The following is a 26,266-nucleotide window of genomic DNA, read 5'->3' as shown; positions in this document are numbered from 1 at the left end:
GTTTATAGGAGTAATTGACATAATTTTCTTTATGAAAAGTTCATAAAAATGGAACTACTAGATCAAATGTTTTTAAAGATTTTAAGCCCTCTGTTGCAGATTTTCAAAGTCCCCTGCAAAAACTTGTATTCATGAATCTAAGAGAAAACATATAAATGTAAACTCCCTGAGGATATGGACTCTGGCTATTTTATTTCAGCCTATCTGCAAAACCTAGATTACTACCTAACAGATAATAGGCCCTCAATAAATATTTATTATCCCAGAGCCCAGCACATAATGATGTTTGATAAATGCTAATTACAGTATTACTTTCTTTCAAGTTATTATTATTTCCATTGCATAGACATTCTCACTGCATGACTATATTTTTATCAGTTTATTTAGAATAATGTCTAAAAATAAACATAAAACTCTTGAAAACTCCAAACTAATCTTTTTTTGTATTCACCTGTGGACTGTTTCCTTTGCTGAATATTTTTGGAACATGTGCAGTGTAGAACTGGTTTCTGCCTCCTTTTTGCCAGCTTATCTATAAAACATCTTCGTGCTGCCACTTGATGTCTACACAATTTCAAAGAATACAACTCACTGGAACACATTAGCCTGAGCAAAATGCTATTGAATACATGAAAAACAAAGGAAATGATCACATGCCATCTCCCATGTAAGTGCTTTGTTGTGTGTGTTTGCCGGTTGGACTCACATAGTCCACCCTTTTTGCGGGGATGGTAGCAGGGTTATCAAAAACATTGGCTTTAGGTTAGAACTTGGGTTTACCATCCTGGTTCTGTGGCTTTGTACAAATTACCTGGTCTCCCTTAGTCTTGCTTTCCTCACTTGTAATAGAGGTGCCTATGTCTCAGAGTTGTCAAGAAGAACCCCCAAGATGGTTCACATAAAGCTCTTAGAACTGAGTGTACGCTGAATGAATACCCAGTAAACAGTGGCCACTGATACTAGAACTTGATTGCCACCAGAGATTGAGCACTGAATATGTGTATAGTTTTATGTTCCCCCAGTTTTACTTTATGCACTTGACACTGGCTTTCAAATTCTGAGATGAGTACATTATATTAGATAGATTAGTACATTAGAATCTTGCAGAAGATTTTTATTGAGCCCATTTTCACCTAAAATAAGACCAAAGTTGCATAGCAAATGCTGCTAGCATGTGAGAGATCTAGAACAATGTTGGAACTGAAACTCTAACCAAAGCATCTCCTTTCTCACTTCCAAGCGTCAGGCAACTTCATGATAATCATGCAAATGGTGCTGGTGATAATAATGGTCATTACAGTGGTGATGAAAGCATGCATAAAATGAGTGCTTTTTTAGCTATGCATGTGTGCATAGATAGTATCATATGTACATAGTATCTCATTTAATCCTCACAAAAACCACACGTACATGCTAGTCTTCCCAGAAGCTGAATTTTTTAATTTGTCTAGAATCAGATAGCTGAGAACTGTAGAGCCGTGACCTGAAATTAGTTCTATCTAGAGTGAAAAATCTGTGTTCTTAGCTACCGCAATCTGCCTTATAAAACCATCCATTTGGAAGCTAGTCCCTGCTCTCAGCAGAAACCAGTGAGGTCATTTTTTCCTGATCCTTGAAAAGAGCGCCAAATCACCAGGATTGAATGTGTAGGCAGATCAATATTAGAACCTAAACTGTTTGCTATTTTCAGTCCTATTTAAGGTCAGTGGAAAATACCCTAAGTCACTAGCCTTTCAAATCCGAAGTTCACTGGAATTTAGTTTTTCAGTCTTCTTGGAAAAATATCTGAGTGAAATCTACTTCCCTTTGTGAGAAGAGAGATTGATTTTGGCTGAATTCATTAGCTCTCTGGTTGAGCACACAGAGAGGAGCAAGGGAGCAGATTATTCAAATAAACAAGTCATCTGATTGAAAACACAGTAATAGCCTCATCATTGAGGGGAAGCCCTGTCTGCTGGAAAGACTCTTAACAACAAGTCGTGTCATTGCATCAGAAGCTAGAACAAGGGCTAAAGGACACATGCAATAGCATTGCAGGATATAAAAATGCAGCTGTGTGGTGGGTCTCCCAGATAATTCTGGTAGATTTTTAAAACACACAGCTTGAAGGCATGGATCTTATTATTTTTTAAGTATAATTGTCCTACAGTATTATATTAGTTCCAGATGCACAACATAGTGATTTGGTGTTTCTATCCATTACAAAGTGATTTCCACGATAGTTTTAGTTACCATCTCTCACCATACAAATTTATTATAACATTATTGGCTATATTCCCCATGCTTATGTTTTATCCCTGTGACATAATTATTTTGTAAGTGGGAACCACCTAGTTGTTCCTAAATCTCTGAGTCTGTTTCTGTTTTGTTACATATGGTATGTTCATTTGCCTTATCTCTCAATTCTGCAAATAAGTGAAATCATATGGTATTTGTCTTTCTCTGTCTTATTTCACTTAGCATAATATCTTCTGAATCATTCCATGTTGTTACGAATGACAAGATTTCATTCTTTTTATGGCTGGATAATATTCCATTTTATATCTTGATGGACACTTAACATTTCTTCTGTATCCTGACTATTGTAAATAATGCTACATGAACATAGGAGTGCATATATATTTTTAAATCAATGTTTTTGTTTTTTGTTTGAAAAAATAGCCAGATATGGAATTGCTGGATCACATGGTAGGTCTACTTTTAATTTTTTTTTTGTCTTTTTGCTATTTCTTTGGGCCGCTCTTGCGGCATATAGAGGTTCCCAGGCTAGGGGTCGAATCAGAGCTGTAGCCACTGGCCTACGCCAGAGCCACAGCAACGCTGGATCTGAGCCGCATCTGCAACCTACACCACAGCTCATGGCAACGCCGGATTGTTAACCCACTGAGCAAGGGCAGGGACCGAACCCACAACCTCATGGTTCCTAGTCGGATTCGTTAACCACTGCACCACAACGGGAACTCCACTTTTAATTTTTTGAGGAAACTTCATAATTATTTTCCATGGTGGCTGCACCAGTTTTCATTCCCACTAACCACATACAAGGGATCTCTTTCCTCCATATCCTCGCCAATACTCATTTTTGTTTGTTTGTTTGTTTGTTTTAATAGCAGCCATTTTGAAGGTATAAGATAAGATCTCATTGTGGTTTTAATTTGAATTTTCTTGCTGATCAGTGATATTAGGCATCTTTTGATGTGGCTGTTGGTATTCTTTATGACTTACTTGAAAAAGTGTCTACTTAGGTCCTCTGCTCATTTTTTAAATTAAATTGAATTTTTTATTTTTATTTTTATTAAATAAATAAATTAAAATTTTTATTTTAATTTTATTGAAGTATAGTTGAATTATAGTGTTCTTTTAGTTTGATTATTTTGCATGTAGCTGTCCAGATTTTCTAGCTTTATTTATTTATGTATTTATGTATGTATGTATTTATTGGTTTTTAGGGCTACACCCATGGCACATGGAGATTCCCAGGCTAGGGGTTGAATCAGAGCTGTAGCCTCTGGCTTACACTACAGCCACAACAATGCAGAATCTGAGCTGCATCTGAAACCTACACCACAGCTCACAGCTATGACAGATTCTTAACCCACTCATGAGGCCAAGGATCAAACCTGCATCCTCGTGGATACCAGTCAGATTCATTTCCACTGAGCCAGGGCAGGAACTGCCCTGTACTGTTTAGTGAAGAAGCTGTCTCTTCCTCTTTGTATATTCTTACCTCCTTTGTCACATATGTTAATTACCATGGAAGAATGTGTTTATTTGGGGGCTCTCAATTCTGTTTGATTGATTTATGGGTTTTCTGGCAATACCATACTTTTTTTGATTATAGTGGCTTTGTAGTATACTTTGAAGTAAGGGAGTTTTTTCTTTCTCGAAATTCTTATGGCTCTTTAGGGTTGTTTGTGTTTCCATACAACTTTTTGAGTTATTTGTCCTACCTCTGTATAAAATGCCATAGGATTTTAATAGGGATCACACTGAAGATTGCCTTGGGGAGTATGGTCATCTTAACAATATTAACAATAGTAACAATATTTAAAAATATTAACTCTTCCAATCCATGAACATGGTATCTTTACATTTTTTGTATTGTCTGCAATTCCTTTTATCAGTGCCTTAGAGTTTTCAGCATTCAGGTCTTTTACCTCCTTTGTTATAATTATTCCTAAACATTTTATTATTTTTAATGCATTTATAAATGGAATTGTTTTCATAATTTCTCTTTCTAATAATTCATTGTTAGTGTATAGAAACATATCTTATTTCTGTATTTAAATCTTGTATTCTTCAGTTGTACTTAATTCATTTATTAGTTCATGTAGCTTTTTGGTAGCAGATTTGGGATTTTCTATTTTTTTATTTTTTTATTTATTTTATTTTATTTTCCCACTGTACAGCAAGGGGATCAAGTTATCCTTGCATGTATACATTTTTCCCCCACCCTTTGTTCTGTTGCAATATGAGTATCTAGACATATTTCTCAATGCTATTCAGCAGGATCTCCTTGTAAATCTATTCTAAGTTGTGTCTGATAACCCCAAGCTCCTGATCCCTTCCACTCCCTCCCTCTCCCATCAGGCAACCACAAGTCTCTTCTCCAAGTCCATGATTTTCTTTTCTAAGGAGATGTTCATTTGTGCTGGATATTAGATTCCAGTTATGAGTGATATCATATGGTATTTGTCTTTGTCTTTCTGGTTCATTTCACTCAGTATGAGATTCTCTAGTTCCATCCATGTTGCTGCAAATGGCATGATGTCATTCTTTTTTATGGCTGAGTAGTATTCCAGTGTGTATATATACCACCTCTTCCGAATCCAATCATCTGTCGATGGACATTTGGGTTGTTTCCATGTCCTGGCTATTGTGAATAGTGCTGCAATGAACATGCGGGTGCACGTGTCTCTTTTAAGTAGAGTTTTGTCCGGATAGATGCCCAAGAGTGGGATTGCGGGGTCATATGGAAGTTCTATGTATAGATTTCTAAGGTATCTCCAAACTGTTCTCCATAGTGGCTGTACCAGTTGACATTCCCACCAACAGTGCAGTGCAGGAGGGTTCCCTTTTCTCCACAGCCCCTCCAGCACTTGTTATTTGTGGACTTATTAATGATGGCCATTCTGACTGGTGTGAGGTGGTATCTCATGGTAGTTTTGATTTGCATTTCTCTTATAATCAGGGATGTTGAGCATTTTTTCATGTGTTTGCTGGCCATCTGTATATCTTCCTTGGAGAACAGTCTATTCAGGTCTTTTGCCCATTTTTCCATTGATTGATTGGCTTTTTTGCTGTTGGGTTGTATAAGTTGTTTATATATTCTAGTGATCAAGCCCTTGTCGGTTGCATCATTTGAAACTATTTTCTCCCATTCTGTAAGTTGTCTTTTTGTTTTCTTTTTGGTTTCCTTTGCTGTGCAAAAGCCTTTCAGTTTGATGAGGTCCCATGGGTTTATTTTTGCTCTAATTTCTATTGCTTTGGGAGACTGACCTGAGGAAATATTCATGATGTTGATGTCAGAGAGTGTTTTGCTTATGTTTTCTTCTAGGAGTTTGATGGTGTCCTGTTGTATATTTAAGTCTTTCAGCCATTTTGAGTTTATTTTTGTGCATGGGGTGAGGGTGTGTTCTAGTTTCATTGCTTTGCATGCCTCTGTCCAGGTTTCCCAGCAATGCTTGCTGAATAGACTTTCTTTTTTCCCATTTTATGTTCTTGCCTCCCTTGTCAAAGATTAATTGACCATAGGTGTCAGGGTTAATTTCTGGATTCTCTATTCTGTTCCATTGGTCTGTCTGTCTGTTTTGATACCAGTACCACACTGTTTTGATGACTGTGGCTTTGTAGTATTTCTTGAAGTCTGGGAGAGTGATGCCTCCTGCTTGGTTTTTGTTCCTCAGGATTGCTTTGGCGATTCTGGGTCTTTTGTGGTTCCATATAAATGTTTGGATTGTTTGTTGCAGTTCTGTGAACAATGTCCTGGGTAATTTGATAGGGATTGCATTGAATCTGTAGATTGCTTTGGGTAGTATGGCCATTTTTACAATATTGATTTTTCCAATCCAGGAACATGGAATATCTTTCCATTTCTTTACATCTTTGATTTCTTTGATTAAAGTTTTATAGTTCTCGGCATATAGGTCCTTTACCTCTTTGGTCAGGTGTATTCTGAGGTATTTGATTTTGTGAGGTGCAATTTTAAAAGGTATCATATTTTTGTATTCCTTTTCTAATATTTCATTGCTGGTATACAGAAATGCAACTGACTTCTGAATGTTAATCTTATATCCTGCTACTTTGCTGAATTTATTAATCAGTTCAAGGAGTTTTGGGGTTGAGTCCTTCGGGTTTTCTATGTATAGGATCATGTCATCTGCATATCGTGACAGTTTTATCTCTTCTCTTCCTATATGGATGCCTTTTATTTCTTTGGTTTGTCTAACTGCTGTGGCTAGGACCTCCAAAACTATGTTGAAGAGCAGTGGTGAGAGTGGGCATCCCTGTCTTGTTCCAGATTTGAGTGAGAAGGCTTTCAGTTTTTCCCCATTGAGTATTATATTTTCTGTGGGTTTCTCATAAATGGCTTTGATTATGTTCAGGAATGTTCCCTCTATACCCACTTTGGCGAGGGTCTTGATCATGAGTGTATGTTGGACTTTGTCAAATGCTTTTTCTGCGTCTATTGAGATGATCATATGATTTTTGACTTTTCTTTTGTTAATGTGGTGTATGATGTTGATTGATTTGCATATGTTGAACCATCCTTGTGAACCTGGGATGAACCCAACCTGGTCATGGTGTATAATTTTTTTGATATGTTGTTGGATTCGGTTGGCTAAGATTTTGTTGAGAATTTTTGCATCTATATTCATCAGTGATATTGGGTGATAGTTTTTTTTTTGGTGGTATCTCTGTCTGGTTTTGGAATGAGGGTGATGGTGGTCTCATAGAATGTCTTTGGGAGTATTCCTTCTTCTTCAACCTTTTGAAAGAGTTTAAGGAGGATGGGCACCAATTCCTCTTTATATGTTTGATAGAATTTGCCTGAGAAGTCATCTGGTCCTGGACCTTTATTTGTAGGGAGTGATTTTATGACCTCTTCAATTTCATTTCTAGTGATCGGTCTGTTCAGTTGGTCTGTTTCTGCTTGATTCAGTTTTGGCAGGCTGTAAGATTCTAGAAAATTGTCCATTTCTTCCAGATTGTCAAACTTGTTGCCGTATAGTTGTTCATAGTTTTCTCTTATGGTTTTTTGTATTTCTGCAGTATCCATTGTGATTTCTCCTTTTTCATTTCTAATTTTGTTTATTTGGGTTCTTTCTCTCCTCTTTTTAGTGAGTCTGGCCAGGGGTTTGTCAATTTTGTTTACCTTTTCAAAGAACCAGCTCTTGGTTTTATTAATTTTCTCTATTGTTTTTTGAGTCTCTATTTTATTGATTTCCTCTTTGATCTTTATAATTTCCTTCCTTCTGCTGACTTTAGGTCTTTTTTGTTCTTCTTTTTCTAATTAGTTTAGGTGGAGGGTTAAGTTGTCAATTTGGGATCTTTCTTCTTTTTTGAGAAAGGCGTGTATTGCTATAAATTTCCCTCTGAGTACTGCTTTCACAGCATCCCATAGATTTTGAGAGGTTGTGTCTTCATTATCATTTGTTTCAAGGTAGTTTTTAATTTCCTTCTTGATTTCCTCATTGACCCATTGGTTTTTTAGTAGCATGTTGTTTAGTCTCCATGTAGTAGGTTTTTTCTCTTTGCTTTTCCCATGGTTGATTTCTAATTTCATGGCATTGTGGTCAGAGAAGATACTTGAGATAATTTCTATGCTCCTAAATTTACTGAGGTTAGCTTTGTGTCCCAATATGTGGTCGATTCTTGAGAATGTTCCATGAGCATTTGAGAAGAATGTTTATTCTGATTTTTTTGGATGTAGTGTCCTGAAGATATCAATTAAGTCTAACTTTTCTATTGTTTCCTTTAGGATCTGTTGTTTATTGGTTTTCTGTCTAGAGGATCTGTCCATTGATGTGAGGGGGGTATTAAGGTCTCCTACTATGATTGTATTCTCATCAATATCTCCCTTTATGTCTGTTAATATTTGTTGTGTGTATCTGGGTGCTCCTGTATTTGGGGCATATATGTTGACGATAGTAACATCCTCTCTTTGGATGGATCCCTAAATCATTAAATAGTGTCCTTCTTTGTCTTTCTTTATTTCTTTTATTTTAAAGTCTATTTTGTCTGATATGAGCGTTGTGACTCCTGCTTTTCTGTCATGTCTATAGGCATGAAATATTTTTCCCCACCCTTTCACTTTCAGTGTGTATCCTTTGTCCTAAGGTGAGTTTCTTGTAGGCAGCATATTGAAGGTTTTTGCCTTTTTATCCACTCAGCCACTCTGTGTCTTTTGATTGGGGCGTTCAGTCCATTGACATTTAAGGTGATAATTGATAGATGATTATTTATTGCTATTTTGAACCTCATGTTCCAGTTGATTCTATGGTTCTCCATTCTTCCTTTCCTTTTTTTTTTTTTTTTTTTTTGGTTGGATGGTCTCCTGTTATTATCTGCTTGAGTGTTTTTTTTTTTTTTTTCATTTTTTGCGAATGCAATATTTGGTTTTGGCTTGTGGTTGCCCTGCTTTTTAAGTATGCTAACCCCTTCCTATAATTGTGTGTTTTAGCCTGATGGTCCTGTAGGTTCAAACACTTCATTACTATATTAAAATTAAGAAGAGAAACATACAAACAAACAAACAAAAAGGGTTATTTATTTCCTAACATTCCTTGCCCACATTTTATGGTTTTGATGACTCTTTTATTTTTTTCTTTTTAATTTTATTTTGTTTGAAGCATGTTCATGATTAAATCTGTATGCTGGCTTATTTGAATGACTGCTCTCTGATTGCGGTTTTCTCAGTCCTAGTTCTTCCTCTTCTTCTTTTTTTTTTTTTTTCTTTTTTCTTCCCTTTCCTTCCTTTCTTTTTGGTTTAGAGATGCCCTTTCAGTATTTCTTTTAACCTGGGTTTTGTGTTGCTGTATTCTTTTAGTTTTTGTTTGTTGGAAAAAATTTTTATTTCCCCTTCTATTTTAAATGATATTCTTGCTGGATAGAGTATTCTAGGTTGCATATTTTTTCCTTTTAGCATTTTAAATATCTCTTCCCTCCTGGCCTGCAGTGTTTCTGTAGAGAAATAGCTGATAATCTTATGGGGGTTCCCTTGTAGGTAACATTCTGCTTTTCTCTTGCTGCTTTTAGGATCCTCTCTTTATCACTAACTTTTGCCATTTTTATTATGATGTGTCTTGGTGTGGGTCTATTTGGGTTCAATTTGTTTGGGGCCCTCTGTGCTTCCTGTATCTTGAAATCAGTGTCCTTTAGATTTGGGAAGTTTTCAGCGATAATTTCTTCAAATATATTTTCCATTCCCTTATCTTTTTCTATTCCTTCTGGAATTCCTATTATGCATAGATTGGCCCACTTTATATTATCCCATAGGTCTCTTATATTGCTTTCCTGTTTTTTGATTCGGTTTTCTATCTGCTGACTGATTGGGTGATTTCCATTATTCTATCTTCCATATCACTGACTCGTTCTTCTGCATTATTCATTCTGGTTTTTACTGCCCTTAGTTCAGTTTGCATCTCTGCAAATGAATGTTCTAGTTTTTCCTGGCTCTTCCTTATATTTTTTAGTTCCTTTCTTAGGGTATCTGCATTACTGTTCATATCTTCTCTTAATTCCTTCAGTATTTTCACTATTTCTCTTTTGAACTCCAGGTCTGTCAGACTGTAGAGATCTGTTTCATTGTTGACTGTTTTGGGTGAGTTCTCCTGTTGGCTTGACTGGGGGTGGTTTCTCAGCTTCTTCATCTTGCTTGTTGTTTTCTTTTTCCTGAGGGAGTTGTACTCTCCATGAGCAGGCAGTGTTTGCCTTGTCACTGCTGTGGAATGTTTCCTGAGGGCTGGCGTTGTTGGTCCATCTTTTTTGAGGTATTGTGGCTTTTCTGGAGTGTTAATGGGGCTAACAGGGTCTCTTTGAAACAAAGTAGGACTTCCTGAGAGCAAACAGGACTGGGGGGTCCACACCACGATGGTAGCAGATTTCACTTGGTCAGGCAGAGCTTGCTCTGGTGTTTTTAGGCTGTGGGGTTCTTGCAGGGGGTTGGCGGTGTTGGGCAGCTGTTCCTCAGGAGTGTAGCACCCCCCTGAGGACTGGAGAAGCTATCCGGGTCACTGAGAACCCAGGATACTCTTCCCTAGGGCAGCCCAACTAAGAAGGATGGCCTGAGAATGTAGGCAGATCTTTTCCCAGTCTGGCCAAGCTTGTTGTAGCTTTAACAGGCTGCAGGGGGTCCTGCAGAGAGCTAGCAGTCCTTTGGAGCTGTTTCACAAGAGTGTGGCTCCCCCCGAGGGCTGGAGCAGCTAGCTGGGCCACTGAAAACCCAAGAGGCTCCTCCCCAGGGCAGCCCGACTCAGAAAGACCTTCCAAGAATTAGGCAGATCTTTTCACGGCCCGGCCAGGCTTGTTGTAGCTTTTCTGGGCTGCAAGGGGTCCTGCCTCGAGCTGGCAGTCCTATGCAGCTGATCTGCTAGAGCTTGGCACCCCCTCAGGGCTTGGGCGGCTAGCAGGGCCGCTGAAAACCCAAGAGGCTCCTCCCCAGGGCAGCCTGACTCAGAAAGACTGTCCGAGAATTAGGCAGATCTTTTCACACCCTGGCTAGGCTTGTTCTAGGTTTTCTGGGCTGCAGGCCTTTTCTCGGGGGCTGGTGGTGTTTGGTGCTGCTCTGCGGGGGTGTAGCCCCTCCAAAGGGCAAGCAGGCCTGTCAGGGACAGCCCCTGCAGTGGTAGGCTTCAGGGAATTGCTGAGGCCAGCCCTCCTGGATGGCAGGCAGCCCCAGGTCCCTCCAGTGTAGGGGGTGGCAGGGGTGGGAGGAGAGGATGCACTGGGAAGCACAGCCTTCTGCTAGCTAGCGGGCTGGTAAGCTTGCTGTGGCATGGGGAGTATTCTATGGGGACCCACCCTTTCTTCTCTCCCCTCCCCAGCATGGGCGCAGACCAGGCTCTTCTCCCAGGTTCCCTCTGATGCGGCTTTCCACTTCCCCGCCCCTAGAGTATTGCTCCCTTCCTCTGCGACAGCTTTGTTTTCTAGTCTCCCAGGCAGTCTCTGCCCCGTCAAATTTGACAGACCGGTTTCTAGACCTCCCAAGCAGTCTCTGCTCCGCTGTGCCCCCCCAGCCCGTTCTCGGGGACTAACCTCTGGAGCCGAGGTCTCGGTGCCCAGCCCCCACCCAGGCATCTCAATTTTTGGTGACTGTGCCTGTAGTTCAGATGGTCCGTTCAGTTCTCGATCTGCTTTTCAGAACTCCACCTTACTGCTACACTCTTCTCTGCATCTGGAGATTCCTCCGGTTCGTTTGATCTTTCCCCCGAGGAGGTGAGTTTCCAGGGTGCAGGATCCCTTTCTCCTCCTCCGTTCCCTTTTGGGAGCGCCCATCCAGCTCGGATTCACCTTCTCTCACTCTCCTGTTTTTTCTTGTTTTACCTAGTAATGTCACGAACTTCTTGCCATTATTGTAATTTAGGTTCTTCTGCCAGTGATTGGTTGCTGTTCTGTGCAAGTCATTTATCCTGTAGATGTGCTTTTTTTGTTGTGTTTGTGGGAGAGGCCGAGCGTGTCCCCCTACTCTTCTGCCATCTTTTCTTCTCTGGCCAGGATTTTCTATATATAGTATCATCTCTGCAAATAGTGTCAGTTTTATTTTTTCCTTTCTAATTTAAATCCTATTTATTTATTTATTTATTTATTTATTTTTGTCAGATTGCTCTGGGCAGGAATTCCAATACTATGTTGAATAAATATGGCAAGAATTGACATCCTTGTCTTCCTGAATTAGAATGATTTCAGCTTTTCATCACTGATTATGATGTTAACTGTGGGCTTATTATATCTGGCCTTTATGTGTTGAGTTATGCTTCTTCTGTACACATTGTTGAGTTTTTATCATAGATGGATGTTGAATATTGTTAAAAGCTTTTTCTGCTTCTACTGAGGTGATCATATGATTTTTAATCCTCAGTTAGTGTAATGTATCATACTGATTTGCAGATATTGAACCATTCTTACATCCCTAGAAGCAATCTTATTTGATCATGGTATATGATATTTTTAATGTATTGTTGAATTTGGTTTACTAGTATTTTGTTGAGGATTTTTACATCTATGTTTATCAGTGATACTTGTCTGTAATTTTATTTTTTTGTGTGATGTCTTAGTCTAGTCTTGATGCTGCCCTTGTAGAGTGAGTTTGGAAGCATTCCTTCCTCTTCAGGTTTTTGGAAAAGTTTGAGAAGGCTGGGTATTAGCTCCTATTTAAATGCTGGGTAACATTCTCATGTAAAGATACCTGGTCCTGGATTTTTTTTGTTGGGAGGTTTTTTTTTTTTTTTTATTCAATTTTATTACTGGTAAATAGTCTGTTAATTTTTTTTCATTTATCCCTGATTCAATCTTGGAAGATTCTTTATTTCTAGGAATTTAGTCATTTCTTCTAAGTCATCCATTTTTTTTGGTGTATAGCTGTTCATATTACAGATCAGCCTTCTGATTTTTATATTTCTGCTGTGATGGTTGTAGCTTCTCTTTCATTTCTGGTTTTATTTCTTGGGCACTCTCTTGTTTTTTCTTGATGATTCTGGCTAAAGTTTATCACTTTTGTTTATCTTTTCAAAGAATCTACTCTTAGTTTCATTGATCTTTTCTATAGGTTCTTTTGTATTAATTTTCTATTTCACTTATTTTTGATTTGATCTTTATGTTTTATTTCTTTTTACTAACTTTGATTTTTGTTCTTTTTTTTCCAATTCTGTTACATAAAGATTAGGTTTTTGTCTTTTTTTTTTGAGATTTTTCTTGTTTCTGGCATGAATCATCTAAGTGAACATTGAGAAATGAGTGAATTGCTATGAGTCACCAACTTCCTAGGTATTCCCCCTAGTAAAGTGCATACTTTTTTCAAATTCCTCTTAACTAAGGAAACCCATGGATTCATAAACAATATATAAGGCAGTCACACAAGCAAAACCTGAGGGGAAGTTAGAGAAAGGATATGTATGGCAAAAAGTGCTGAATTGTGCCCTGTCTGCTTTTTTTCCAGGAGTCTCTTATTTTTCATTCATGTACTTTGTAAACAAATTAAGGGGGTAACTAGTGAGGAAAGGTATTGCATTCTCTGCCCTTCAGTTATTTCAGAGTTGACCGTGTGTGTTACATATCATGTCATTCAAAGGAGCCTTGAGGGACACCTGACCTAGTTGAGCAGCCGTGCCTTTAATAAAACTGCCAAAATAAGTTATGGAATTTCTTACACAACTGTGAGGTTCTCTCAAAGACACACTGAAGGTTACTTTAATTTTAATCTTTAGAGCCTAACATGGATAGTAGTGATGAGAGAGCTGGGCTGCATGATGATGATATGATGGCCATGATGATGATGATGATGATGCTAGAACCTAACATTTTGGCATGCTTATCATGTGCCAAAGACAGAGTTACAATTTTGTATATTATTAGCTTATTAAGTCTTTACAAGAGGCATAAAGAAGATACTAAAAATATACCTACTTTATCAATAATCTAAGGCTTAGAAAAGCCAAGCTATTTTCCCAAGACCACATAGCTACTGGGCAGTGGACCTAGAATTCAAACTCAGTCTGCTTCCAAAATGAGTATCTTTAATTACTATATCTGTGACCTCCAAACCCTTTTGGACACACACTCCATCACCAAAACATTTTGATGATATATCCCATTTATATTTATTTAATAACCACTGTACTACTATACTATACACATAATAAAAGTATATATAAAATGTAAACAAAGAATGAGTGAAAGATAAAATATTTGATTTTTCTATGTTTGTTAATGGTATGGAAGTATGTTTGATATCATAAAAATCCAAATATAATAAATGTTTTGATAGAAGTAATAAGCTTGAGTATACTTCAGTATTTTTGAAATTTTTGTTTAATGCTTCCCAAATTAGTAACTCAAAAGGCTCAGTTCTGAATTTTTTTACTACTTGGTCATAACTGAAAATGATGCTTTAGATCCAAATGGAAGTTGAGTCACTGGCTGCACTTTTGAAATCAGGATATCCATATCTCGGTTCCACCCACCAATTATGCAAAGATTTTTGTTGAAGTCCACCTAGTGAATGGTTGTCTTTTCCAATGTCAATCTATTGCTGTTCTATAAATGTTGCATATATATATATATATATAATATGTATTTATCTTATGGCCACATAAAATAGCCACAGCCACCACAGATAGAAGTTCCTGGGCCAGAGACTGAACCTGAGCCACAGTTGCAACCTGTACCACAGCTGCAGCAACATGGAATTCTTAACCCACCTCACCACAGGGAAGCTTCCTATGTATATTTAATTTTTTTGTGTGTCATTTTACGGCTGGACCTGTGGCATATGGAGGTTCCCAGGCTAGGGACCTGGCAACTCAGGACCCAAGCTGCGTCTGTGACCTGTACCACAGCTCACAGCAACACTGGATTCTTAACCCACTGAACAAGGTCAGGGATTGAACCTGCATCCTCGTAGATACTAGTTAGATTCTTTTCCACTGAGCCACAATGGGAATTTTTTTTTTTTTATTTACTAAAACTCTGAGTTCAAAACCTCTGAACACTGACTCGTCAGGTTTATATATTTTTTGAGATATTTTAAAGAGATTTTTAGAGATACAACAACTATATGGCTATGCTCTGACATCATGCAATAAATGAATCATTTCCAAAAACAGTATTTGCTTTCAAATTGCTTTCTCCATAATACCAATTTTTTAAGAGTTTTTCTTTTTGTCCTAGATGCTTGGTTTTTATACATCTTGCTAATTGTGATGGATTCAAGCGGTCATTAGCTAATGTCTCAAAGTAGGATGCATGAGGCATAGTTCACTGTTGATGATAATTACCCTTTTGGAAAATATTTTTTTCATAATTTGCGCTGGGGAGGGCTGGCCTCTTGACAACACTCCTAGTAGCATCAAATATCCAGCCAGTTTTCAAGTTCCCTGAGATCTCACAAATATTTTTTAGTTTTGTTCATCCAAATCAGATTCCAGATAAGGTCCCTATGTTAAAATTGATTGGTATGATAGTTGTGTATCCTTCAATCTATGGATTTTCCCTTCTCCTTTTTAAAAAATTATTACTATTAATTTTGCTTGCATTTTTTTTTGTTGTTGTTGATGATACCTGGTCATTTGTCCTAAATCCACTTTTATTATTTAACATGATCATCTACAATCCCCATAAATTGGTAATAGGACCAGTGGATTATCACATTAAGATTTTATCTTTTATAAGACTACTTCAAAAGCAGTATTTGTATTTCCATCAGTAGTCACATAATGACTAATTCTCTCCCTTTGAGATTCTTTTTTTTCCTTCTCATTTATTTCTTTTTTAATTGTTATTTCCCCAATACATTTTTTCTACTGTATAGCATAGTGACCCAATTACACATACATGTACACATTCTATTTTCTCACATTATCATGCTCCATCATAATTGACTTGATATAGTTCCCAGCACTACACAGCAGGATCTCATTACTAATCCATTCTAAAGGCAATATTTTGCATCTATTAACCCCAAGCTCCCCATCCACCCCACTCACTCCCCATCCTCCTTGGCAACCATAAGTCTATTCTCCAAGTCCATGATTTTCTTTTCTGTGGAAAGGTAAGTCAGAAAGAGAAAGATAAATACCATATGATATAACTTATATCTGGAATCTAATAGATGGCACAAATGCACCTCTGGGATTCTTAATAGCCCTCGATGACAACACCTAAGTCTATTATTTTATTGGGGGTTGTGACAGGGTGATAGACTTTCTTTTTTCAGGTATTAGCTGGAACAGGTCTATAAAGAGAAAGTTTCTTTCATCAGTTTTTTGTTTACTCTGAGCCAGATTCACACAAGAAAGGCAAAAAAAAAAAAAGCTTGATACTTACTCTTTATTTATATTATCAAAATAACAGGTGGTTCCTTAGCATTCTTGGAAGATAATTATGGTTTTTGTTCTGTGTTGTTTTCTTTGAGTACTCTTATGATTTAAACACAACTTGACATGATGTTCTGGGTAGTCATAATTTTTATTCTCAAATCACATACAGCCAGTGGTAACCTCCTACAATTGGTTCCTGAATCCCTTTAACAAGATCCCAGAAGCCTTTGATAGATTCCTTAATTTCTGCTAAGATAAGGGTCATCATATACATTACATGCTTCAGACAGGGAATCAGCCAAGGAACCCTGGCCAATTTTCGAGGGAAATGGTATTCAGAGATCACAGTCTAGCAATAATTTTCATTTTAAGCTTTGGTTTATCTTCCATGCTTTAAGTATAAGAGTGTGTGTGTAGTGTGTATTTCTCTCCCATTCTCTTAGATAAATGGCACCATACTATACCACACACTTCTCTGCCTATTATTTTTTTCTGTTAATAATGTGTGCCGGAGGTCACTCCATATCAGTATCTGAAACTATTCTTTCCTATAATGATACAATACTCCACTGCATGGTGGTATAATAGTTTATTCAACTAGTCCCCAATAATGGGCATTTGTAATTATACATAATACTTGAGTGAATAGCCTTGCATATATATTTTCTTAAACTTGTCTCACCTAACTTTATAATTATACCTAATAGGCTAAGTACGTTACCTGAAGTCACACAACTGCTAAGTAGTGAGCTAGGATTAAAACCCACCTTGTTGTCTAGCTCCCAAAGCCAGATTTTTATCTGCTGTCTCTCTATTATCCCAGGATACCTCAAACATTGGATCTGGAATTGTATCAATTAAGTGTGGAGGTTAACTGCTGATCAGAAGTTCACAATTTACTTGCTCTTTGATTAATAAAAACAAGTAGAGAAAATACTATTAGGTGATAAATGCAGAGTTTTAGGAGGGAGACAATTTTCAAAACTTGAATTCTTGGAGGAAAACATTGAAATTCTTGATGGTGGGAAAACTTAGGGTGCACCATTCCCAACTGTGCCCAAATCTAAATCAGCCTTTTCCTGGGGTACAAATTAGAAGCACACGCATCCATGAAACTCACTCAAATCTGACTGGTCACACAAGCCATCTTTGTTCAAGGAAAGCCACACCCTGTGTTGTTTATTTTCTTTTTTGGAACCACAGGAATATTCTGGAAGGATGGAAGATGATGCTGTTGGGAAGATAATTGTCTTGATTATATTCAAAACTCCTGGAATGCTGTGCTTAAATACCAAAGACAATTTCTTTGACTATTTTTCCTCCTGTCCAGGGTTACATAATATAACTCTCTATGTCCTTCTAGAGAAAGAAATTTGGCTGTCCTTCGTAGCCACACTTGACCCATTAAGATAATTTTTCCCTGTGGACACCATAAGTCAGAATTTACCTCCTCTTTTATTACACACTAAGTAAAATGCTGGGCATGAACCCATACCATCTATTGGGTATCATGAGGATCAACCAGACTGGTAGTTCCAAAAGGGCAAGGATTTTTGCTTTTTAAAATTACCATTGAATACTCAGTGCTGAGAACAGTGCTTAGCATATAATGATACTCAATAAGTAACTGACTGAATATATGAATAAATGAATGGATAGATGAATGAATTTGAGCTCCAGAAGTTTGGTCAGTGTTGATGTTAAACTTTAAGGATCCCCCCCTTAGTCTGTTTGCCTTGTGTAAAAATTACCAAGGGGTGGGGGAAGCTTTTTTTCCTCTCACTCTTCATTTCTCTCTTTCTCCTGCTTTTGGACACCCTTTCCTTTTTCCAGAGTTTTTCAACTTGTTCCAGAAGGATGCTTCTTTTCACCACTACCCTTACCAAGTATAGATTTCTAAGTAGAGCAGATGTCAACTTAGTATTGATGGGGGTTTGGGGGGACTATAGAAAGGCGAGGAATATTAGCATGCAAATGATTAGAAATTGATATTCAAAAGTTCCCATTGTGGCTCAGTGAGTTAAGGACCATTGTTGTCTCTGTGAAGATTCAAGTTTGATCCCTGGCCTTGCTCAGTGGGGTTAAGGATCCGGCATTGCCATGAACTGTGGTGTAGGTTGCAGATGAGTCTTGGATCCCACTGTTGCTGTGGCATCAGTTGGCAGCTGTAGCTCTGATGTGACCCCTATACTGGGAACTTCCAAATGTGTCAGGTGTGGTAAAAATAAAGCAAATTTTAAAAAGAAATGGAAGAAAAAGAAATTGATACTCAACTTTTCCTTTAAAAAGCCTCTTAGTGGAGTTCCCTTTGTGGCTCAGCAGTAATGAACATGACTAGTATCCACAAGGATGCAGTTTCAGTCCCTGGCCTCACTCAGGGGGTTAAAGATCCAGCATTGCTGTGAGCTGTAGTGTAGGTGACAGATGTGGCTTGGATTCCACATTGCTGTGGCTGTGGTATAGGCCTGCAGCTGTAGCTCCGATTTGACCCCTATCCTGGGAAATTCTATATGCTGCAGGTACAGCCCTAAAAAGCAAAATAAATAGATAAATAAATAAGTAAACAAGCAAGCAAGCAAGCCTCTTGGAACTAGAAGAAACTCAATCTATCAAATATGGGGACCAAAAGGAATTAAGGAATTTCAGTGAAGTAGAGGATGTAGAGCCGGTTTGGTCTCTTTTCAATTTCTAAAATCCAAGAGGCTGACTTCCAGAAGGTGGTCTCTATGTTGCAAAGCTTTTTGCAACTGGTTTCCATGGGACACCTCAGATGGCTCCCACTGCCATCTGCCCCATATACAAACAAAGCATGTCCTGGCTCCCAGGAGTTTTCTCTGCACTCCAGTCCTTTGTGCCCTCCCAGCAGAATTCACCTTGCTATTTCCAGAAGTGATTTCTTTCCATTTCTGCTTGAGAATTCTTAGCTACCTGTGCTGGGTGTCCAGTGTGTCATTTTCTATTCATCCCTGTGTGTCAGAGGCCTGGGAGGCTGACGCAGCATATCTGCTCATCTCTGAGTTTCCACGCCCAACTTCAAAGCTGTTTGTTGTTTGAAAGGAGGGAGTTTATACAAGAATGACTTCTGTATTTCTAAATGGAAGTGTGTCAATGGAGTGCATGTCCTGACATATCCTCAAGTTTTTCCTACCCTCAGATTCACCACTCTTGTGTTTGGCAGCAGCCAACTCAGCTGCCATGAGGCTGGTGCCTTTGTCTGCTCTGAGCTCAAAGGGCAGTGAATACTAACTACTGAGAGAGATTGTGCAGTTTACCACAGGACAAGCCTCCTGGCTATGGGTTTTGTGACTAAGGAAGTGTGTGTCCTCTCCCCACACAGGAAAGCACATCTCTGGTAACCTAAGGTTGCCTATATCCAGTTGATCTCATTGACATTAGCAGCCAGAATCATACATCAAAGCAAATAGGACCCTAATAAACATCAGCCTAACTTTTTATTCTTATACACTAGAAACTGAATCCTGGAGAAAGATCAGGATTAATACTTATTCCACTGTTATGGTAGTAGCACTTAACAGCCAAGTTCCATGATAAATCTTTATATCTTTTTTATTTTTTTATTTAATTTTTTGTCTTTTTCTAGGGCTGCACCCACAGCATATGGAGGTTCCCAGACTAGGGGTCTAATCAGAGCTAGAGCCGCTAGCCTATGCCAGAGCCACAGCAATGCGGGATCCAAGCCGCGTCTGTGACCTACACCACAGCTCATGGCAATGCCGGATTCTTAACCCAATGACCAAGGCCAGAGATCGAACCCACAACCTCACGGTTCCTAGTCAGATTTATTAACCACTGAGACACGATGGGAACTCCTATATCTTGTCAAAGCACATTTTTCAACATATTGTCAAATTGTATTTTTCAAAAAGTTAAAAACATAACTCACCTGTAAATACGTAGTATATTTATCAAAGGTTTATTTAACTCATTATTAAAAGAACCAGCAGGATGGGAAGCTGGTTCAAAGAGCATTAAAAGACAAGAGATTGATGTAGTCAGCCAGCAAAGGGATGCTTAAATAAGTTTGCTAAGTTATATTCAAAATTGGTTATTGTCCTATAGGTAAATAAATCTGTAACTTTAGAGATGATCTCTTTATATCAGACAGAAATCCATTGCAATTTATCAGTATTCTATTAGTTAATCTCTAGCTTCATAGTGTCTGAGCTCTAATCAGTAGCAATGAGTAAGTCCAACAAAATTGTGATTCTTCTGAGAATGCAGTGACCTCTGGGTAGGCTTGTTAGACACTAGCCTGCAACCGAAAAAGGTGACACAGTCAGCTTGTAGCTTTATTTCCAAGCTTTAGATAGCTTATCTTAATAAATTATTTAATTTAATCACCAACAACCCTGAATGTAAATACCAGTACCTCCATTTTAAGACAAGTTAGGTAAAATGCCCTAAGTCACATAGCTCAAAGAGAGTAGAGCAGGGAAGAATACACAGTCATCTTCATTCTCCACCTAGAGCTTTTAAAAAATCTGTATCCATGGTGTTTAAAACTGATTATTTAAAAATACCAAATATATGATTATCTAACAAATACCAAATCAGTGACGTCTATGTATCAAACACTCTGTTAATGCAGGAAACTGAGTGGAACAGATTCATTCCAAGTCCTATGGCCATATTAGCGTAGGGAAGATGCGCATTCAACAAATAAACACAAAGGTGGTGAGAACTGCAATTTTAAGGAGCCTTAGGAGTATATAGCTGGATGTTCAGAGACAGCTTCCTAGAGGAAGGGACATTTTACTGGAGTTTAGTATTAAAACTGGTGTGAGAAATGGAGAGAATCAGCATGGCAGGCATGAGTAAAGCTCTGCCTGGAGACAATTTGAACCAGAATGAGTATTTCCCAGTGCTTGACTCATATGAGAATTCTAGATTGTAAAGAAGTGAGATGAATTGTTTTAGAGTTTCGGCTTACTTAAATTCTTTCCAGTCAAAAATCATGTAATGATAAAAGATGAGGGATGAAGAGGGAGGGAGAAATGGGGGAAAGGGGGAGAGGAGGATGAAAAGAGGAGGCAGCTTGGCAGAAGTGTGCTGCAACTAGTCTCAAGACCGAATGTTAAATTTTTAGGAATTTTGCCAGCCAGATAAGGTCAGGTTGGTAGCTTGACATCCATTATGGTGGGCATGTTTACATCATGGAAACCAGAAAATGCTAAAAAACAAAACCCCTTCTTCCCCTAAAGATCTGGTTGTAAGACCTTTACCAGCACATCACTGCAGCTCTCCCAGATGGAAATTCATAGCCATGGGTTTATTTATCTTTTTCAGAGAAGATAAGTAATTGCTCCTTGTCCCTGATGATTATACATTTCAAAGATTGGAAAATACCTCTGTAGAATAAAGCACCATGAAGTCAGTGGGCCAGGGGCTATGGGAGCCACATACTTCAACTCTCAGTTCAATGAGAAATCCCCTCTGAACAACCAAATACTTTTGATCGCAAGAAACTGCATCAAAGAGCAACCTAATCCATTTTTTAAAGTCCCATATAAAAGTCTGTCCTCATATTACCCCTAAATCAGTTGCCCTGTACCTGCTACTTAGCCTTAGTTTACTTTTCTGGAACTGTATAGAAAAAAAACGAGTGCCTTTTTCACATGAATTTGCAGAATATTCAACTCACTTCTAAAGAGGGAATAGGAAAATACCTTTAATCCTTTTTTAAAATGCATCAGCATTCAGTTCATTCAGCATTCAATTCATTCTTGCACTGGCTGTGCATGAGAAATGCTCCTTATGTTTCTAAACTTGTGGCATACCTGGCTCTCCACCTCCAGACATTCTGATCAAGTGGGTCTGTGAGGGAGGAGGGGCATAAGCATTGTTATTTTCTACAAACTTCAGGAGCAGTGCTGATACAAATTAGGAGCTCCCAAATGTATTGATCTTTTGGCTGCTACTAAGAACTGGGGTTCAGTGATTTTAAAAAAAGAAGAAAATTCCTTTTCTTAGCAGTCTAGTGGGAAGGATAGACATGAGTTCATGCCTTTATTTTAATATAATAAATGCCATGAGACGGGATGAGGGGATCGAGCTTAGGGACTGGGGGAGCCATTAGAGAGAGGTGACTTTACACATATGTCAATAGACAAGTAAGTTTTAGCCAAGTGAAGATAGTGAAGAGAGAAGACAGTAGCAGAGGCTCTTAAATGGCATTAATACCCCCCAAAAGAACAATGCATCTATGAAGCTGTGAGGACTTATTAAAAAATGAAATTCAAAATTTTTTTTTGCCCAGGGAGGCAATGTTCTAGACACAGCATAGAAGCATGTTGTTCCCCAATTGGAGACAAATTTTATAGTGGGTAAAAAGGGAACTTTCCTTAAAGACATTTTAGTAATATTCCATGCGGTCTACCAATGTGCTTACCAGTGCATGAAATCAACACTGCTTGTCTGTTTTATAGGACAAGTGGCATCACTCAAATTGAAGGAGGTTTACCCTCTCAGCTGCTTCTAAAACGAACCCACATTATTTCTCTGTTGGGTAGAACAATGGTAATTACATCACTGATGCCTTTAAATTATCAGTAACATGAAATCTCAGGGGAGAGAATTGAGCCAATGATAAATAATATTTTAATAAGCCAGAACTCATTTTTGAATGCAGAAGTATCTTCTAAAATCTCTGTCCAGTTCAGCTGGTTCATATTGCCACAAGGCATTTGAACTAGGGAGCTCAAGAGCACTGCTGCTGTTTGACTCTTTCCTGTTCTGAATCTCAGGACAAGCTTGAGTGGGAGGATTTTCTATTCTCCCCCATCAAGGTTCAGGTCTGCATCATCCATGCTGCTATATTTGGGTCCATTTATAGAAAACCTGTACGTGTGTGTGTGGTGTTTAATTAACACAGTTTATTTTTTAGAGCAGCTTTAGGTTTATAGAATAATCGAGTGGAAAGTATAGAGTTCTCACATACTCAGCATCTCCCCTTCCCTCAACACAATCTCCACTATTAGCATCTTGCACTAGTGTGTGACATTCAGTACAACCCGTGAGCCAATATCGATGCAAAAAGATTAAGTCCAATCCTTATATTAGGGTTTGCTAATGTTTTTAAACTAGTGTTTTTAGTATTTCACAATTTCAGAACAGCTTCTAACTTGTTCCCATTTCTTTCCTCTGCCACTTTGGATCAGGAATGGAGAAAAAAAAAAAATCTTCCTCTCCCTCCAGATACCCTAGCAGCTGCCAGTCAAGTGTTCTAGTTATGGACATTCTCTCACTGTCCATAACCAACAGGACAAGGTTCTTACCTACATCAGTGTTGGTGAAGTCCTAGTCCAGGTTTATGAGGTGTCGGAGCTGATACCCTGGCACCAATTAAGTCTTTGAGACAGAGTTTTGGGTGAAGCAGAAAGAACGGCTTTATTGCTTTGCCAGGCAAAGGAGGCCAAAAGAAGCTAAGGCCCTCAAAACAGTGTCCTGCCTTGAGAGGGGGCAGCAAGAGGTCTTATATTAGCTTGGAAAAAAAGCAAACAAACAAACAAACAAAACCAAGGGCTGTTGATAGGGATCACAGTGCCTGCTTTCTTCTCCCTCCATAGATCATTTTGAAGTCACCAGGGCTAGCATCAAGTGTCCAGTGACTTTCTGGTGGTCATCTTGACCTTGTCTCTGTAGTAAGGCTTGCTCACAAAAAGAAGTGTTGGGGAGGTGGTTTCAAAGGAAAACACTAGGCCCTTAGTAAAGATTTACTGAAGTAATCTTTAGTAAAAAGGAAGCAATTAATCAAGGAAGAAGTCATTTGTGAAACGCCATTTAGAGTGAGGGAGTGGGCGAAAACAGGATACAACATAATCGAGACTGCTTTAACTAATTTTTCACTGTAATAATAAGTCCTAATAATTAACTCTTTTTTTTTTTTTTTTTTTTTTTTTGTCTTTTGTCTTTTCTTAGGTTCGCACCCTCAGCATATGGAGGTTACCAGGCGAAGGGTCTAATCAGAGCTGTAGCCTCTGGCCTAAGCCAGAGTCACAGCAATGCCAGATCCGAGCCGTGTCTGTGACCTACACCACAGCTCACGGCAACACCGGATCGTTAACCCACTGAGCAAGGCCAGGGATCGAACCTGCAACCTCATGATTCCTAGTCAGATTAGTTTCCGCTGTGCCACAACGGGAACTCCCCTAATCATTAACTCTTGAATCTGTCTTTTGAGACTGAGGGGAAGCCTGGGAGGCTAAAGGAAAAGCCTTCATTTCAAAACACAAGGACACAGGGTCTTGTGTAGGATTTCAGTGTTATACTAAAGAAACTTCTATAACCTATACATAAGCTGCAAGCAGTTTTTTTTTCCAACTTTTCTCTGTAAATAATTGCTACTGAGAAGTTCACTATTAAACCTCAAATGACTCAGGATAGTGTTTAGCAATTTCCTGATTTCATATGTTGCTGTGCTGGTGTTTGTAATCTGGGCTCCAGCCAAGTGGAACTATCTGCTGTTCCATTTCCAGTAGGTGGTTGTGACTTTATTTTTGGACTATCCTGTGTACATGCTGGATGCTTACGCTAAGAGCACCTCTTTTTTTTTTTTTTTAAGTCAACACAGTTTAAATTACAAACTGACCTAAGAATTTCTCACTGTGTTCTTCCAAATAGGGCCCACATTTTCTCATCACTCTTTGTTCACTTCTTTTGTACCCCATCTTGGAATGCCCCTTTCACTCATTTTCACACTTTCCATCCCTCTCTCCTCTTCTCCCTGCTGTTCTTATCTCTGCCAGCTGAGATTCTGGACACTCTTCAAGACCCTCTCTCCTTAGATGGCCTAGAGCTTGCATGAGACATTTTCCTGGTTCTTCACTGAACCTGAGAATTCATGACTATTTTCTGATCCTGCATGCTCTCAAATCATGTCGGGTTTGACAGGACATGAAGGAGACACTCCAGTGGTTGTTGCCCATCCTACTTTGAATGAAATCCCAACTCCTCCCTTGGGCACACAAGGCCTTGCCCTATATTCTGTGCCTAGCTTCCCTCTCCAAGATCAGACCCTACCTGACTCCACCTGGTTGCCTTCCTTGCAGCCTTAATAGCTGGTCAAGTTTGGTAATTCACTAGATCACTCTGATCTTTTCTCAAAGTATGGTCCACATATCCTTGGGAGGCTACAAGATTCTCCTAACAATACTAAGACCTATTTGCTTTTTTGCACCAATGTGTTGGCATTTGCACTAATGGTCAAATTTCATTAAAATCTGACCCTGAGGGAGGTCCTGTCATGGCTGAGTGGAAAAGAATCTCACTAGTATCCATGAGGACACAGGTTCGATCCCTGGTCTTTCTCAGTGGGTTAAGGATCTGGCACTTCGGTGGCTGTGGTATTGGCCAGCAGCTACAGCTCCGATTCAACCCCTAGCCTGGAAACTTCCATATACCACCAGTACGGCTGTAAAAAGAAAAAAAAAATCTGACCCTGAGTATACTCTTTCAATATTCTATATAATGAAATAAAATATTTAGGCTACATAACAAAAGGCAATGTTTGTCTTCTGGAAGGGCTTGAATAATTGAGTTGCCAATGATGTAGCCTTTTTTTTTTTTTTTTTTTTTTTTTTTTTTTTGCTTTAAATGGAGCATCAATTTTACTTGAAAGAACTGCCAGAAAAACTGAAGTTATTCAAATTTAAGTGTTTAGCCAATGTTTTCTGGAAAATGAATGGCAATAGCCTGTTACTTCCAGAAAAGTGACAGTGTTTTTTTGCCAGTGATAAAATCTGAGATTTCCTCCACCACTGTAGCTTGACAGTTTCCCAACACCTAAATACTATTTTAGTGATGCCAGTGTGATAGTAACATGATTTTTTAATACTGTGTAATGAAATATATCAATATTTAAAATATTTTCAGAAGTAAATGAAGTAATACTTCTCTATAACCAATGTGAGCTATTTTTTAAAAACTGCGTATGGATAAATGATTCATTCAAAGAGAAAGATGGTTTTACCTCTTCTCTTCCTATTTGGATGCCTTTTCTTTCTTTTGTTTGTCTGATTGCTGTGGCTAGAATTCCACTACTATGTTGAATAACAGTGGTGAGAGTGGACATCCTTGTCTTGTTCCAGATTTTAGTGGGAAGGTGTTCAGCTTTTGTCCATTGAGTATTATATTTGCTGTGGGTTTGTCATAAATGGCTTTGATTATGTTAAGGTATGTTCCCTCTATATACCCACTTTGGTAAGAGTTTTGAT

General features: G+C 38.5%; 1 protein-coding gene across 41 annotated transcripts in view; it reads left to right on the top strand.

The window, feature by feature from the left end:
- Positions 1-26,266, top strand: part of CADPS (calcium dependent secretion activator) — a 503,292-nt gene that overhangs the window by 83,018 nt on the left and 394,008 nt on the right. The gene's annotated exons all lie outside the window — the stretch shown is intronic.

Source organism: Sus scrofa, chromosome 13, assembly GCF_000003025.6.
Source record: "Sus scrofa isolate TJ Tabasco breed Duroc chromosome 13, Sscrofa11.1, whole genome shotgun sequence".
NCBI classification, from domain to species: domain Eukaryota; kingdom Metazoa; phylum Chordata; class Mammalia; order Artiodactyla; family Suidae; genus Sus; species Sus scrofa.
This window is presented reverse-complemented; position numbering and strand designations above follow the sequence as displayed.